This window comes from Odocoileus virginianus, chromosome 15 (assembly GCF_023699985.2).
Source record: "Odocoileus virginianus isolate 20LAN1187 ecotype Illinois chromosome 15, Ovbor_1.2, whole genome shotgun sequence".
NCBI lineage: Eukaryota > Metazoa > Chordata > Mammalia > Artiodactyla > Cervidae > Odocoileus > Odocoileus virginianus.
In genome coordinates, this window is record NC_069688.1 from 64,299,318 (window position 1) to 64,314,659 (window position 15,342).

Genomic DNA, 15,342 nt, shown 5'->3' on the forward strand with positions numbered 1-15,342 from the left:
TCTTTACAGACTCCTGTAGGTTACTTCTAAGCTACCATTTCAGTGAGAGAAACTGGCTCATTTGAAAACTGTATGTAATGCTGCAAACACAATACTAATTTAACTCAGAACTAGAGATATAAATTATATTGATACATTCTGTATTTCTCCTGAAGTTTCCAAACATATTCATATTATTTGCAAACCTCTTCTGGGACAGTCCTACGAAAGGACTCTAGGAATAAGTTTACAGTAAGTACTGATGTACATTAGTCAATTTGAAATGTAGGAAATATTTGAAAGGTAAAAAAGGGAACTTCATTTCCCTTGTGATTCAATACTAAAATCAGGGCAAACTGTAGAGGATCAGGAGGGTTAATCAGAGGGCAGGCCTATACCTTGGTAGAAATTGAAGAAATGGGAAAGAAAAGGGAAGGAAAGGCACCATTTAGGATGTTTTATTTCTTTCAAGTTGTGTAAGGAAATGGACAAAGAAATTGAGTGACTATAACCAAAAAAAGTTTGCATTTTACATTCAATAAGAACAAGAATTAGAATTAAAAGTAACACATTTTGGAGCTCAATATACACTGAGGAAATATAGAGATAGACTACTGAGCCAGCAGTGCAAGAGCCAGATGTGTGCAGATGGAGAAACTGCAGCGGAACTCACTCGGCATCTGTCTGCGAACTGGCATAAAGGTCTTCGCCATCTAAGGATGTTTCCTAAGAAGGACATTCTGGCTGCTGCAACGAACCTGGATGTAAATTATATCTGCTATCTAAATTGTGTTACCTTATTTGATTTCCAGTTCATAATTTTTACCTTTAGATCCATAGACTACGAAAGTATTTTATAAATGAACAGAGGGTTCCAAATGGAATGATTTGAATAATTTACTGTGGTGGCCTTTGTTATGAAAATATAAGGTTAGGCGAACTTCAGTCGTGATCCGTGATTTTTTATTCAGCCTGACAGGAATGCTTACATAAATCATGGGCTCTCATTTATGTCACTGCCAGTTTTGAAGCCAGTTAAATGATAAAAAAAATAAATTAGGTCATTAAACATATTTCCTTTCAATTTACATCAGACATAAGTGGGCTAAAAACACAAGGGCAGAAAAGCTCAAGTTAGGAAATTTTATTTCTTTCAAGTTGATTTTATTCATTTAGTTTATTATTTTGCATGTCTTTTAGCTTATTCACATTTTGCTCAGAATAGGAAAACTTGAAGGAAAGGTTTTCTGGTTTCTTCAGAATCATGAAAGAACTTTATTTTGGAATTACCTGACAGATAAACAGAGAATATCGTCAGTTCACCCAAATTCTTTATTAAACAATATTATAAGTGACAATCTGTTTCCCCAGCTCTTATCTGAGTACTTTGCTTAAAGAAACAAATAAACACCCTGACAGTTGACTGACAGGAAATACATTTTGTTTCTTTTTTTATTCCAGCTTCATTATTTGCCATGGAGATGGATTCTTGAAATGACAGTTTGTGTTCATTTCAGTTCAGCTGTTCATTGACTTGAGCGACATCAAAATCCTTTCCAAAATGAAAATAAAAAAGAAAAGATACTTAGATATGATCCAGCACCAAGCAATTTACATGCCAGACAAAGACTCTTGGTATTTGAAAATAAAGACCACTGAAGAATCTCTCAAATTTTCATAATTCTGGCTTGGTGATATACCCTCTGACTCCTCCACTGTTTATCAATGGCAGTCACAATCTGGAGTCCTCCAACACAGGCACCTTGCATCTCATTAAGGCATCTCTTCTTATTCTCACTGCAAACATGACATTTAGAAGACCATTATATGGCTTACATAGGCAGTTTCTATAAAGTTCTGAGCCGCCTTGATCCTGTTCTGTCTTAGAGCATGTCAGCCTACTCCCGGCATATTCTAGTAGCGCTCTTATTAGTTAAGCATTCTTGACAGTATCTCACAAATAATGTATTTTCTAAATTTGAAAAAGTTAAACAGCTTGGCATTTTAAAGTTTATCACTTTCTTTCCCAGAATAATTATTGCCAGTGCCAATAATGTACTTTTTAACCTATGCATTGACAATATAAATGTTAGAAAGTCATCTACAGATTTATTTCAGTGTCATTTTAAGAAATAATATGTGCACTGTGAAACAGTAGGTGATTATAATTATGAGTCTAGTCTTATTTCTGATCATTTTTCTTCTACATTTATTCTTCTGAAACCATGTAATGTAAAACAAAGTTTAGATAAAATAGTTTAAATGCCTGAAAGTTGACATAAAAGCTAAGTTCACGAAAAATTTCAAGTCTGTTTTTAAGGTTTCAACAGTCTAATTTAAGTTTTAAAGTGCTATTCAGAACTAAGGTATATCAGGTTCAGAGAATTTGGATTCCAACCTATTTTGTATCCAGGCTTATTATTAGAAGACTAATAATTTTCTCTTAAGTAAGTAAACTACCATATGATTGCACTCATTTCACATGATAGCAAGGTATTGCTCAAAATCCTTCCAGCTAGGCTTCAGCATTATGTGAACTAGAAACTTCCAAATGTACAAGCAGGGTTTAGACAAGGCAGAGGAAGCAGAGATCAAACTGCCAACATCTGCTGGATCATCGAGAAAGCAAGGCAATCCCAGAAAAACTTCTGCTTCATTGACTACGTGAAAGCCTTTAACAGTGTGGATCACAACACACTGCGGAAAATTCTTAAAGAGATGGGAATAGCAGACCATCTGACCTGCCTCCTGAGAAACCGGTGTGCAGGTCAAGAAGCAACAGTTAGAACCAGACAAGGAACAGACTGGTTCAAAAATGGGAAAGGAGCATGTCAAAGCTGTGCATTGTCACCCTGCTTATTTAATTCCTATGCAGAGTACATCGTGAGAAACGCTGGGCTGGATAAGTCATAAGCTGGAATCAAGGTTGTGGGGGAAATATCAACAACCTCAGATATGCAGATGACACCACCCTCATGGCAGAGAGTGAAGAGGCACTGAGGAGCCTCCTGAATATTCACTGGAAGGACTGATGCTGAAGCTGAAACTCCAATCCTTTGGCCACCTGATGCGAAGAGCTGACTCATTTGAAAAGATCCTGACGTCAGGAAAGATTGAGGGCAGGAGGAGAAGGGGACAAAAGAGATGAGATGGTTGGATGGCATCACCGACTCAATGGACATGGGTTTGATTAATCTCCAGGTTTGATGATGGACAGGAAGGCCTGGCGTGCTGCGGTTCATGGGGTCTCAAAGAGTCGGACACGACTGAGCGACTGAACTGAGGGTAAAGTCTGAGAATGAAGTTCACTTCTCCACAATGGAAAGGAATTTTGGCCAGGATGAATCACACCCAGAACCTCATATATCTGATTTAGATGATGGCATTTGGAATTCTTGAGTTGTCGATAATATTTAAATCAAAGTTTGGACTTAGGACTAATGCCAGAATGTGTTAAGACACATAGGGATGTTCGATTGGGTGAATTTATTTTATATGCAGGTTGGGCATAGATTATTGTGGGACAGAAGGTAGATTGTATTTGTGTGATTAGTCTCACCCAAAAAAATATGTCCAATTCCTAACCCCTAGTACCTATAAACGAGACTTTATTTGTAGATAGAATGTTTGTACACACAATTTAAGAATCTTGGGATAAATCATCTTGGACTTAAGGTGCCCTATAAATCCAGTTACCTGCGTCCATATAGGATAAAGGAGAGGGTAATTTAAGGCCTAGAGTCATGGGAGACAGTCACATGAAAACGGAAGCAGATATTAGCATGATAAAGCCTACAAACCAGGAATGCCCGTGATGGCTGTCAGCCACCGGAAGTGAGGAGAGCGGTGTAAAATATGTTCCGCCTTAGAACTCTGGAAAGCTATCCCTAGTGACACCTGGGTCATAAAATTCTGGCCCTCAAAATTGTGAAAAAAAACCCTTTTCTGTTGTTTCAAGCCACTAGTTAGTAACTTGTTACAGCAGTTCTAGAAAGCTAGCAAATATGGAGATACTATAAAGTACTTATAAATTATTTTTAGGAATTCATTTATCTATAATTTATTTAAAGTATTTATTAAGCATCTTTTTGTGCCAGAAAATGTACTCCATCCTAGACCTAAATTTGTGCAAAAACAACCCGATTTATTAATATGATGTAATGTATGGTGTTGGGCTTCCCTGCTGGCTTAGAGGTTAAAGCGCCTGCCTGCAATGCAGGAGACCTGGGTTCGATCCCTGGGTCGGGAAGATTCCCTGGAGAAGGAAATGGCAACCCACTCCAGTATTCTTGCCTGAAGAATCCCATGGACAGAGGCGCCTGGTGGGCTACAGTCCATGGGGTTGCAAAGAGTTGGACACGTTAGTGAAACGTCACAAAAGCAAATGTGAAACTGCAGAAGTAGGTAAAACTTTGAGTGAAACTAAGTTAGACATGACTGAGTGATGAGCACATTAATAAATAATATCTCCAAGAGTGCAAAAAAGGGGTCTTTAACTGCCCCAGGAGATGTTGCTTTGATGCAGTGATTAGAGAGGGCCTCACCAGTGGCTTAGCAGTAAAAATCCACCCGCAGTGCAGGAAGTGTGGGTTCAGCCCCTGGGATGGGGAGATCCCCTGGAGGGGTGCACGGCAACGCACTTCAGTGATCTTGCCTGGAGCATCCCGTGGACAGAGGGGCCTGACTGACAGTCCCTAGGACTGCACAGAGTTGGACGTGACTGAAGCAACAGGTCACGTGTGCACTCATGATTACCGAACTAGGCTCTGAGCAGTCAGTTAAGCTATTTTAATATGACGTGGGAGGGTAGAACACCCAGAGAATGGAGAGTTTACAGGTAAAGTGTTCATGCCAAAGGGACCACATAATGCAAGAGAGAGCAGATGATAGCGACAAAGGGCTGGAAGGAGAGAACAGGTACAATCAGAGGGAGAGGTGGATAACTCACGCAGAACTTCAGTCTTCCTGTCAAACCTGCTCCCTAACGAAGTGATCAGATTGCAGTAAGTACTTCACTGTACACTTAATAACAGTGAACACCATTTTGAACCCTTTACATGAATTCTTATTTAATGCTCAACATATACAAGTTTGTATTGAATTAGTACTTGAATTTTATAAAGGAAAGAACTAAGGTATAGGAATAGTTCCTTTAATTCAGTTCTGACTGACTTCAAAGCTCATACTCCTGCATGCTACACTATTTTGTCTCCCAGCAAACCATTTCTGCAGCAATTATAAACTATCCTTGTGTACAAGGTAAATTAGGGCCAAAATATTAAATATTCAAATATTAAACCAATTTTAAGTCCTCAATCCTTTAGAGAAAATATTGCTAGAGACCTTGATTATCTGTTGGTTACATGCAAGCACGTGCAAAAGAAACATACAGTCATTAGCACATATAAGAATGCAGCAAATCCAGTGACAAAGAACTGAGCTTCTTTGTATTTTATTGCTTATAGTTGTGCCATAGAGAAAGCTTATACAATTTTCAGCAAGAAATTTGATAATATATCTTGTGATTATTTGTTAATAACTAGATAAAATCACAGAAAATATCTGATTGTTTCACAAGAAGAAACTGGCTCTTTCCAATAGATATTGATTGGAGTAACATTACTCCAAACTGAACTATTAAGTAGAAAAAACATTGAAAATGAATAAAACTCAAGATTGTGGGAAGATGGGCTTTCTCTCTATAGAAGAGCCCATCTTCCCAGTATATATGTATGTATGTGTGTGTATATATATGTATGCATATATATTTTTGCACATTTACTTTAGTAAACATAAATACTAACCGTAAGTTCAAATGACCAGTTACAGAAGTATAAACAGGACCACTATTCTCAGACTGTTCTACATGGGATGGGTGGGTGAAGTTTGCCAATGCAATATAAACTGTTGGTATGGCTTGGTTGCCCTATAAAAAGGCCTTCATCTTTTATTAAAGAAAAAGGTAGCATCACACTAGGTTTATGCTCAGTATAACCCTCCTTTTTTTTTTTTCCATTTATTTTTATTAGTTGGAGGCTAATTACTTTACATCATTACAGTAGTTTTTGTCATACATTGAAATGAATTAGCCATGGATTTACATGTATTCCCCATCCCGGTCCCCCCTCCCACCTCCCTCTCCACCCGATCCCTCTGGGTCTTCCCAGTGTACCAGGCCCGAGCACTTGTCTCATGCACCCAACCTGGGCTGGTGATCTGTTTCACCCTAGATAATATACATGTTTCGATGCGGTTCTCTTGAAACATCCCACCCTCGCCTTCTCCCAGAGTCCACAAGTCTGTTCTATACATCTGAGTCTCTTTTTCTGTTTTGCATATAGGGTTATCGTTACCATCTTTCTAAATTCCATATATATGTGTTAGTATACTGTAATGGTCTTCATCTTTCTGGCTTACTTCACTCTGTTCAGTATAACCCTCCTATACCTTTAGCATGATATTGACAAATTTAAACAGTTGCAATAGATATCACTGAGCTTGGCATATGATTATTTGTTTTTATTGGTTCTTCCCAGATGGCCCAGTGGTAAAGAATCTGCCTGCCAATGCAAGAGATATAAGAGACACAGGTTTAATCCCTGGGTTGGGAAGATCCCCCGGAGTAGTAAATGGCAACCCACTCCAATATCTTTGCTTGAAAAACTCCAAGATCAGAGGAACCTGGGGAGCTCCAGCCCATGGGGTCACAAGGAACCAGACACAGCTGAGCACACACGCACTACACATTCATGATTATTAAGCGTTCAGTATCTTCCTTATATTTTCAATATCTTCCTTATATTTTTAGTATCTTCCTTATATTTTTAGTATCTTCCTTATATTTTCAATATCTTCCTTATATTTTCAATATCTTCCTTATATTTTCAGTATCTTCCTTATATTTTCAATATCTTCCTTATATTTTCAGTATCTTCCTTATATTTTCATTGGTAACAAAATACTTTTTGACTGGGCTTCCTGAAGGGACAGACTATCAGAAAGTTTAAAAATTTCTTCAGAATCATCAAGGACTTTTTGAAGAACAAAAAATATTCAAATTCACTTACATTCTCTATGATTTCTTCAGTGAAAAGGATAATAGAAGATATAAGATCATTGAAATTAGGCAATAATGGTTTAAGATGATTTAGGAATGAAGACATAAAGATTATTTAACCATGAAATAATAATAGAATTCAGATTCATAAAAGAATCCAATTTTATAATTGTCTATGTTGAAGATGCAATAGCTGAAAATCAGCTAATTTGAAGCAAATGTAATTTGAACTAAGTGGAAAAAATCACTGATAAATACCAAATATTTAAATAGGAATACTATATTTAAAATCCAATAATTTCTCCATGGTGTTTTTAAATTTTGTTATTAGTTTAGCTCTTCTTACTAAAAATTTCATAACCATGCTCAAATTATAAAGTATAACAATACTATTTTTAGAATTCTGGTATCTAATGCTGAGATTTCTTTATACAATTCCCAATCTATTTTAAATGCAACAATCACACTGAAATAATTTTGTCATCAATGTTTCTGTGCATTTTCTGAGTAAATAGAACAAAATAATAACTTTGCACTTCCTCTTACTAAAAATCTATTAACATGTTACGACCCTGGCACTTTTCAGCTCTCAACCTGAAATGGTGACAAAATGGCACTCTAAAGCAGGGGACAGGGAAAACTGGAATATTTGACTTGGCTTTCAGATCATTGTCAGTTTTATTAATTTAATAATTTCTCCCCTGCTTCTTTAATTCTGTTGTTATCAGAAATTTCTCTTGGACACAAGATGTATCCTTGCTGTTACTACCCAACTAAATCAGATATTAAATTTATGTTATGGAATGTTATCTTAACCTTACATTAAGATGATAAAATGAAGCCACTCTGAAATAAAAGGCAAGAGTTTTCTTTGTTAAAATGAACATACAGGCAAAAATCTATTTTAATTATTGTAGCAAAAGCATAATACTATGATGTATTAAATGAAAAGAGCATCCAAAGAAATAAAGTGCAAGAATAAGAATGAGGAAGAGAGAAGCTTTTTATAATCTCTTAAGTAAATGGAGGGGAGCATCAGTCTGAAGAATTTTGAAGTGATTTTAGAAAACCAGTCAGAAATGAGTGAAAATTAAAAGCAAAACTAGCAACTTCTATTTAGTTGTTTGAAGGAAGAGCCTGAAGTGACAGATTTCTGAAAATATTACACTCAACTGAGGATTTAATTTAGTCTCAAAAAACATAGGTAGCTACAAAGGAGAATAGTAATTGTGGCAGATGTTTAATTTTACCTGAAGAGGCATGATACACTTTTCCTTCCCTAAATATGTTTTCTCTTAAGGTTACATTGCATGTAGATTAAGTGGGAAGATGAGCTTTGTTCAAGATGTGAAGAGGCTAATAATAATGAAATTAAATGGCTTCTTTCACACATTCCAGATTTTGGACAGTTGCCTAATATATACCTGAATGCAATGGAAGTTTTAAGTGGGATGTACACAGAATATTTTGAACAGGAAAACTGCTTCTAAGTGCGGTAAATGAAATACCTAATTTATTTCTCTTTATTACCTGTAGAATAAAATATATGTACAATTAACTCCAGTTTAATTATGTTAAAGGTGACCTATGAAAATATCATAAATTTCAATTGACTCAGCTATGTGCTTCAGCAGTTAAATATCTTTCCTAGCCAACCCAAGATAAGTCAGCAAATAAGCTGATAAATAGTGACCCTTCAAAGCACTTTTTAAAATCTTCAAAGTCAAACTCTGCCATGTTTTAGCTTTGCCAACAACATCAGGGTTTTCATGTCAGGGAACGCAAGAGCTAATGGCTAGAAAGCTAGGAGATTATAGAACCTTATCTAGCCGACTGCTTTCACTCGGGAAAAAATGAGTTGCTAGATTCCCTCAGCCCTATCCAGACTCAATGTGCCATTATTAGCTACAGACTCTAGGAAAAAGCAGCGAGACAGCAGCGACTAGGACCCAAGCTTTGCTATGACACGTAGCTTCAATACTTAAAAATGATAATTGATAAAGTTGATAAAATTCAAGTGCTGGACCCACCATTTCCTCTGTCTTTTCCTGTCACATATTAGCCAGGATTCTCCAAATAAATAGGACCCATAATGTATAATATATATGCACATATATTCATATATATGAAGAGAGGTTAAAGACCATCACAAATCCCACATTAGCTATTCAGACTCTCCAAGAAAGCTGAAATTTAACAAAACTTGATAGTCATCACTGAGCATAAACACTGCTCTAAACTCACTAGAAATAGTGGAATGGACAGTTTCTCATTATCAGATGAGATCACCTTTACTTTCTTCCGTAAGAGAAATTCTAATTTGCGTCTTTGGAACCTATGTAATAAACATTTTTTTCTTAAATCTCTATGTAACATGGAGATAATAACAGTCATCACTGCTTTTGTGTGCTGAAGGCAGAAACTTTGCAAACAAGAACCCTGAAAAATTAAAATTACTTCTGCTTTTCACATAGCAACACTAAAGACAGGTCAAATGACTTTTCCAAGGACAGATTTATGGTAAATTCCAAAGCCAAAATCTCACGCCTTCTTACCTATTTTAGACGCCCTGCTTTTTTTTCTGCTTCTATTTGTATTCTTTTTGTGTAGGCACGATCTAACTTCCTCCAACCCAGTTACTACTTGAACTTCTTGAATTTATTAGCTGCCACCTGCCCCCGCAGCGCTGCTTAGGTGAATCATAAGCATAGCCTAAGAAAGTGTTGCTTTGCATGGGCAAGGCCCTCCAGAGAGTTGCCCACATGAAAAGCACCTCAGCAACAAATCAATATCTGCAGTTCTAGTGAATCAATCCTCCTGTGATTTGATCTGGAGCTCATTTATGCAACAACTGTATGTTTTCTCTTCCAAGGTGGTTAAAAATACATCTCCAGATCAGTAATTTTATAGCTTCTCCCTCTATTTCAGGAATATGCCTACATGTTACTTGGAAGTGTTCCAAAGTATATCTAATATGAATAACCTCTATACCACATAGCTAATATTTTAAGATAAATTATTACTAAATATCCTCCAATATTTGATTTAAGACTTCCATCCACTCTTCTTGATGTGATAACAGATGGACTCTTACATAATTTCACAGTACTCTCTTCACTGTCTTGCTTAATTATTTCATACATGATTATCGTAACATATTGAAGGAACTCAAACTTCATTTTGTGTGGAGGAGATGTTCAAGAAATATTAGCTCATTTATTGAATGAATGATGGGTAACTATAGCACAAATAGCCAAAGTAATAAAGTGATCATCTAAAAATGGAGAGTAAGTATATAAAATGACAATTGTTTTACAGTTGTTGAATAAAGATCAGTTACTATTCTTTTAAACATTTTTCATTGTGGACTATTTAGAGGCAACTGATTCCAAGGTTTAAAATACCTTAGCCTTAACAATCAAGGATATATGCTGTTGCACATTTTATCTGAGTCTTCTGAAAAAAACTGATCCTATTTCAAGAAAAATAAGCAATATAAAATGTTAGAGCTAAAAAAATGAGAAAAATTTTAAATGAATTTACAACTGGAAGGATTTATGATAGGGCAGTAGTCTTTATTTCTGAGGGAAAGACTTTCTGGGAGTAGGTAGTCCAGTTTTCACAGAATTCTCCTATTAAGCTAATCCTTCCTCTTATGGGTTTATATGGATTTGGAGAAAAATATTTTCCATGCCAAACTGCAAAGGAGTACACTATTTAATAACTGTGTTCAAGTCCCAACACTGAGGGTAGGGTTGTCATTCTTTGTTTTTGACAAGTTTCACTTCCAAATTGTTGAAGATGAAAGTGGTGGAGGGAAAGGTTTCAGTTTTTGCCACCATTTGTGGGTGGTTATAGATTTTACCCCTTCCTAAATGTTTTTGTAATTTAATACAGGAAGTTTATTTTTTAATGAAGAATATATAGAGATACAAAGACTAGAATTTTTAAATGTCTGTAGTGACTTAACAAGGAAATAAAAGCTCATAACATTTTGATATGTATTCTCCAAACTTATCTCCATTTCCTATGAGAACTAAGTTGACTTTTCATCTTAAGATGTAGGTGAGACCATGTCAAATGGCGTTTTCCTATCCTGTGGTACATCCAATATCTTCTCCATGAGCTTAGTGAGCTTTTTGCATATGTCTATGCCTATCTATCCATCTAAATGTATGGTATATTTAAACATTCATATAGATCACCAGGCTCCTCTGTCCATAGCATTTTGTAGGCAAGAATACTGGAGTGAGCTGCCATTTCCTACCCCAGGGGATCTTCCCAACCTCTTGTGGCTCCTGTATTGGCAGGCAGATTCTTTACCAGCTGCACCACGTGTGAAGCCCCATATATAAATAGGTACAGTATAAACACAAATAAATATATATGTTTTATAACTATATCTATGTACATAGGCTAGTTATTTTCTTTTTCTCCTGCCTTCAATTCTTGCTTCCTCCTGTGTTCTTTCTCACTACTCTTCACTTCGTGGTTAGTAGTTTATCATGTATCCTTGTAACTATTGTCATGTATTATCATGACAATACATGACATGTATTGTCAATATTGTCATGTATCCTTGTATCTATTAAAAAATACTCAATGAAAATCACTGCGATGTTAGGCACTGTTCAGGGCCCTGGGGAAACAATAGTGAGGAAGACAGATGGAATCTTACTCTTGGCAAGTTCCATTCCATGGGTGTGAGCAACAGGCATGGGCAGGAAACAAGCCTGACAGCTCACGTTTCGGGAGGCGCTGAGAGCTACAGGGGAGGACGGATCAGGAGAGGAGGGACGAGGCAGCAAAGGTGGAGGCTGCAGCGGCCTCTCCAAGGGGTCTGGAAAGACCTTACGGGGAAGGCGACAGCGTTCAAAGGCCTGAGCGGGGTCTTTCAAGGCTCAGAGATACTTTAAATCGTTATGCTATCCTACCAAACTAAAAAGAAAGGGCAAAACAAAGCAAAAATCCTGTGAGACAGAGGTGTTTAGACTGACTTGAGTTTCAGGAGACATAGAAGAGATTCACTATAGCTGCCACAAAGCAAAAATTAAAATTAAATATTAGATCATTTTTCATAATTTGTGTTAATATGTGGTTCTAATTTTAACAATGTTAATAATGCCCAGTCTGAAGAATTGATGCTTTTGAACTGTGGTGCTGGAGAAGACTCTTGAGAGTCCCTTGGACTGCAAGGAGATCCAACCAGTCCATCCTAGAGGAGATCAGTCCTGGGTGTTCATTGGAAGGACTGATGCTGAAGCTGAAACTACAATCCTTTGGCCACCTGATGCAAAGAGCTGACTCATTGGAAAAGACTCTGATGCTGGGAAAGATTGAAGGGATGATAGAGGATGAGATGGCTGGATGGCATCACCGACTCAGTGGACATGGGTTTGGGTGGACTCCGGGAGTTGGTGATAGACAGGGAGGCCTGGTGTGCTGCGGTTCATGGGGTTGCAAAGAGTCGGACATGACTGAGCGACTGAACTGAACTTCCTTTTATCCCTCTTGATTTCCTCCTCTCACTTTGTCAGCACACCACATTTTCCCATCTTTTGTCTTTTCGTTTCCTTGGTGTTACTCTTTCCTCACCCTAAAATTCTGTTCCTGAATAAATGAATATGTAAATACATACATTTATTTTTTAGTGAGGAAGATATATAAAATATTCCATACAGGAATCTACATATTTTATTATCTCCTACTATTTAATTACATCTGTATTTATAATATATATTTAGACAAAGTATTAAGGTACTTTCCTGAACAAAGAAAATTTCATTTTGATGATAAATTATGACTGCTAAAGATAATTTTCTTGCTATATAGTATATGCATATGTTTATAAATAATTGGAAATATACATAAATGTTTTGTAGTATCCTATTTATTTTTTAAAATATTAGCTCTTTGCCATTTCATTAAAATGTTCTGAATGCTACATATAATTTTTCATATGTATAACCCATATTTATATAGAAAACTCCACTATTATGAAGCATTATGAGTGTGGGTTCGATCCCTGTGTTGGGAAGATCCCCTGGAGGAGGGCATGGCAACCTAGTCCAGTGTTCTTGCCTGGAGAATCCCATGGACAGAGGAGCCTGGCGGGCTGCAGTCCATGGGGCCACACAGAGTCAGACAGGACTGAAGCGACTTAGCAACACACTGATTGTGAGGCATTCTGGCTATTTCTGCTATTGTTACTATTATTCCTAAAAGTAATATGAATGCAACAGAACATACGCAGGAACAAGAATTGCTCGAATGGTATGTAATCTGGACACATTACTGTGAACTGTGGATAATTTACTTAAAGCCTCTAGTGCTCAGTTTTCTCATAAATAAAGTAGGGATAATAATAGTACATGTTTCATATAATTGTCAGTAAATTAACAGCTTCAAGAAAAGGGCCTGACACACGACAGTTGTTCATTAAATGCTACGTGTCATCGTTATCAGGCTTCCCTGGCGGCTCAGCGGTAAAGCTTCCCTGCCAATGCAGGAGACGTGGGTGCAACCCCGGGGTTGGGAAGACCCCGGAGAAGGACATGGCAACCCGCTGCAGGATTTTTGCCTGGGAATACCATGGACGGGGAGCCTGGGGGCATATAGTCCGCGGACTCACAAAGAGTCAGACAGAACTTAGTGCCGAAACAACAATCATCATCGTTATTATTAAAATCAAATTACATTTTGGACAAACATTTGTGTGTATATTTCTGATTGTTTCTTAGGTTATCAGTAATGTATTTGGTAAAACCAATGTGATATAATTAACCTAACCTCATGGTTCTTATAAAAGACTGGTTTCCAGGTATAAACGAGAATACTTGGCTAACTTTAGTAATGCTACATAACATATTTTTAAAATATTTGATAAATTGATAGATAATAATGATACCACATTATACTATATACGTATTTTATGTTACTAGTTGCTATAATTTGTATATATTTATTTGATATAATAAATATATTTCCACATATCCATTTACTTTCATACATTTATTTTTCTATATTTATTTGGGCATTTGTGTATCTTCTATCAGTCGTTATTCTGTTTATAGCTCTACTTATTTTTGTAAAGTTTTAGAATTAAAAAAAATATATTCCAAATCGGGCTGATATACTAAAAATATATATATAAACTAATATTTAAATACAGCGGATGGCCGAAAGAGGGAGGGGTATCACGAACTCAGCGGTCTTCACCAAGAAGAGAGCTTGACCCTCACTGATCACAGCCCTGGGGACCTGCATCTGGAGGGTGAGATCCCCGAACTAGTTCTGAAAACTAGCGGCGCTGAGCTCTAGGAAGCTAAGCTCCTCTCTTACGGGCTCAAGTGTGAACTGACTAGCCCCAACTTGCTGCACAGAGCATCCGACTGCAAAGCGCCGGCGCTGGAGTCAGCCTGCCCTGGCCACCCGGCACACCCAAAGCCCGCCCAGCCGCAGCTCCATTGCCCCACCACGGCGACAGCCCAGCATCCCCGGGGCAGACCGGGCCGGCCAGACTCCAGCTGCAGCCCCTCCACTTCCAAACCGCCTCCTCCCCCATCCTGCCAAAGCAACAGCTCCTGGGGACGGAAGAAAAGCCCTGTGCTTGCATCAGCTCCGGCCCCCCACCAGTGACACCGCTTCCTGGCAGTCTGAATGGAGACACACCGGCAAAAGGACATGCCTTCAGGACCAGGAGAATTAACGGTTCCCCTGACTTCAGAGAGACAAACCCAGTATGTCAATCAAGCAAAATGAGAAGACCGAGGAACAGATTCTTAAAAAAAAAAAAAAAAAAACAATATAAAATCCTAGTATTAAAAAGCTCCAAAGAAAAAGAGATAAGTAATTTACCTGATAAAGAGTTCAAAGCATAAAAATGATCACTAACCTTAGGGGAAGAATAGAGAAACACAGTGAGAACTTCATCAAAGATGAAATAAATAAGCCACGGGGATGTAATGGACAACACAAGGAATATAGTTAAAACTAAACATATATACACCTATGGCTGACTCATGTTGAGGCTTGACAGAAAACAACAAAATTCTGTAAAGCAATTATCCTTCAATTAAAAATTAAATTAATTAAAATAAATAACATATGGTGCAAGCCTATAAAATTTTGTTTTCTATGTTTTATACTTGAAACTAATATGATATTGTAAGTCAACTATACTTCAATTAAAAAGGGGAAAAGGAGAATTACAGAGCCTCTGCAAACCTTTGCTTTTAACAATTGGACATAAATCTTCCCAGAAAACAGAAATCAAAATTTTAAATACCACCATCAAGAGAGCTAGA

The 15,342-nt window shown here is 37.2% G+C and overlaps 1 non-coding gene across 1 annotated transcript; it reads left to right on the forward strand.

The window, feature by feature from the left end:
• Positions 1–4,156: 4,156 nt before the first annotated feature.
• TRNAC-GCA (transfer RNA cysteine (anticodon GCA)) lies at positions 4,157–4,228 on the forward strand. Its single transcript has one exon. It is a non-coding gene; the product is annotated as a tRNA-Cys (tRNA).
• The last annotated feature ends 11,114 nt before the right edge of the window (positions 4,229–15,342 follow it).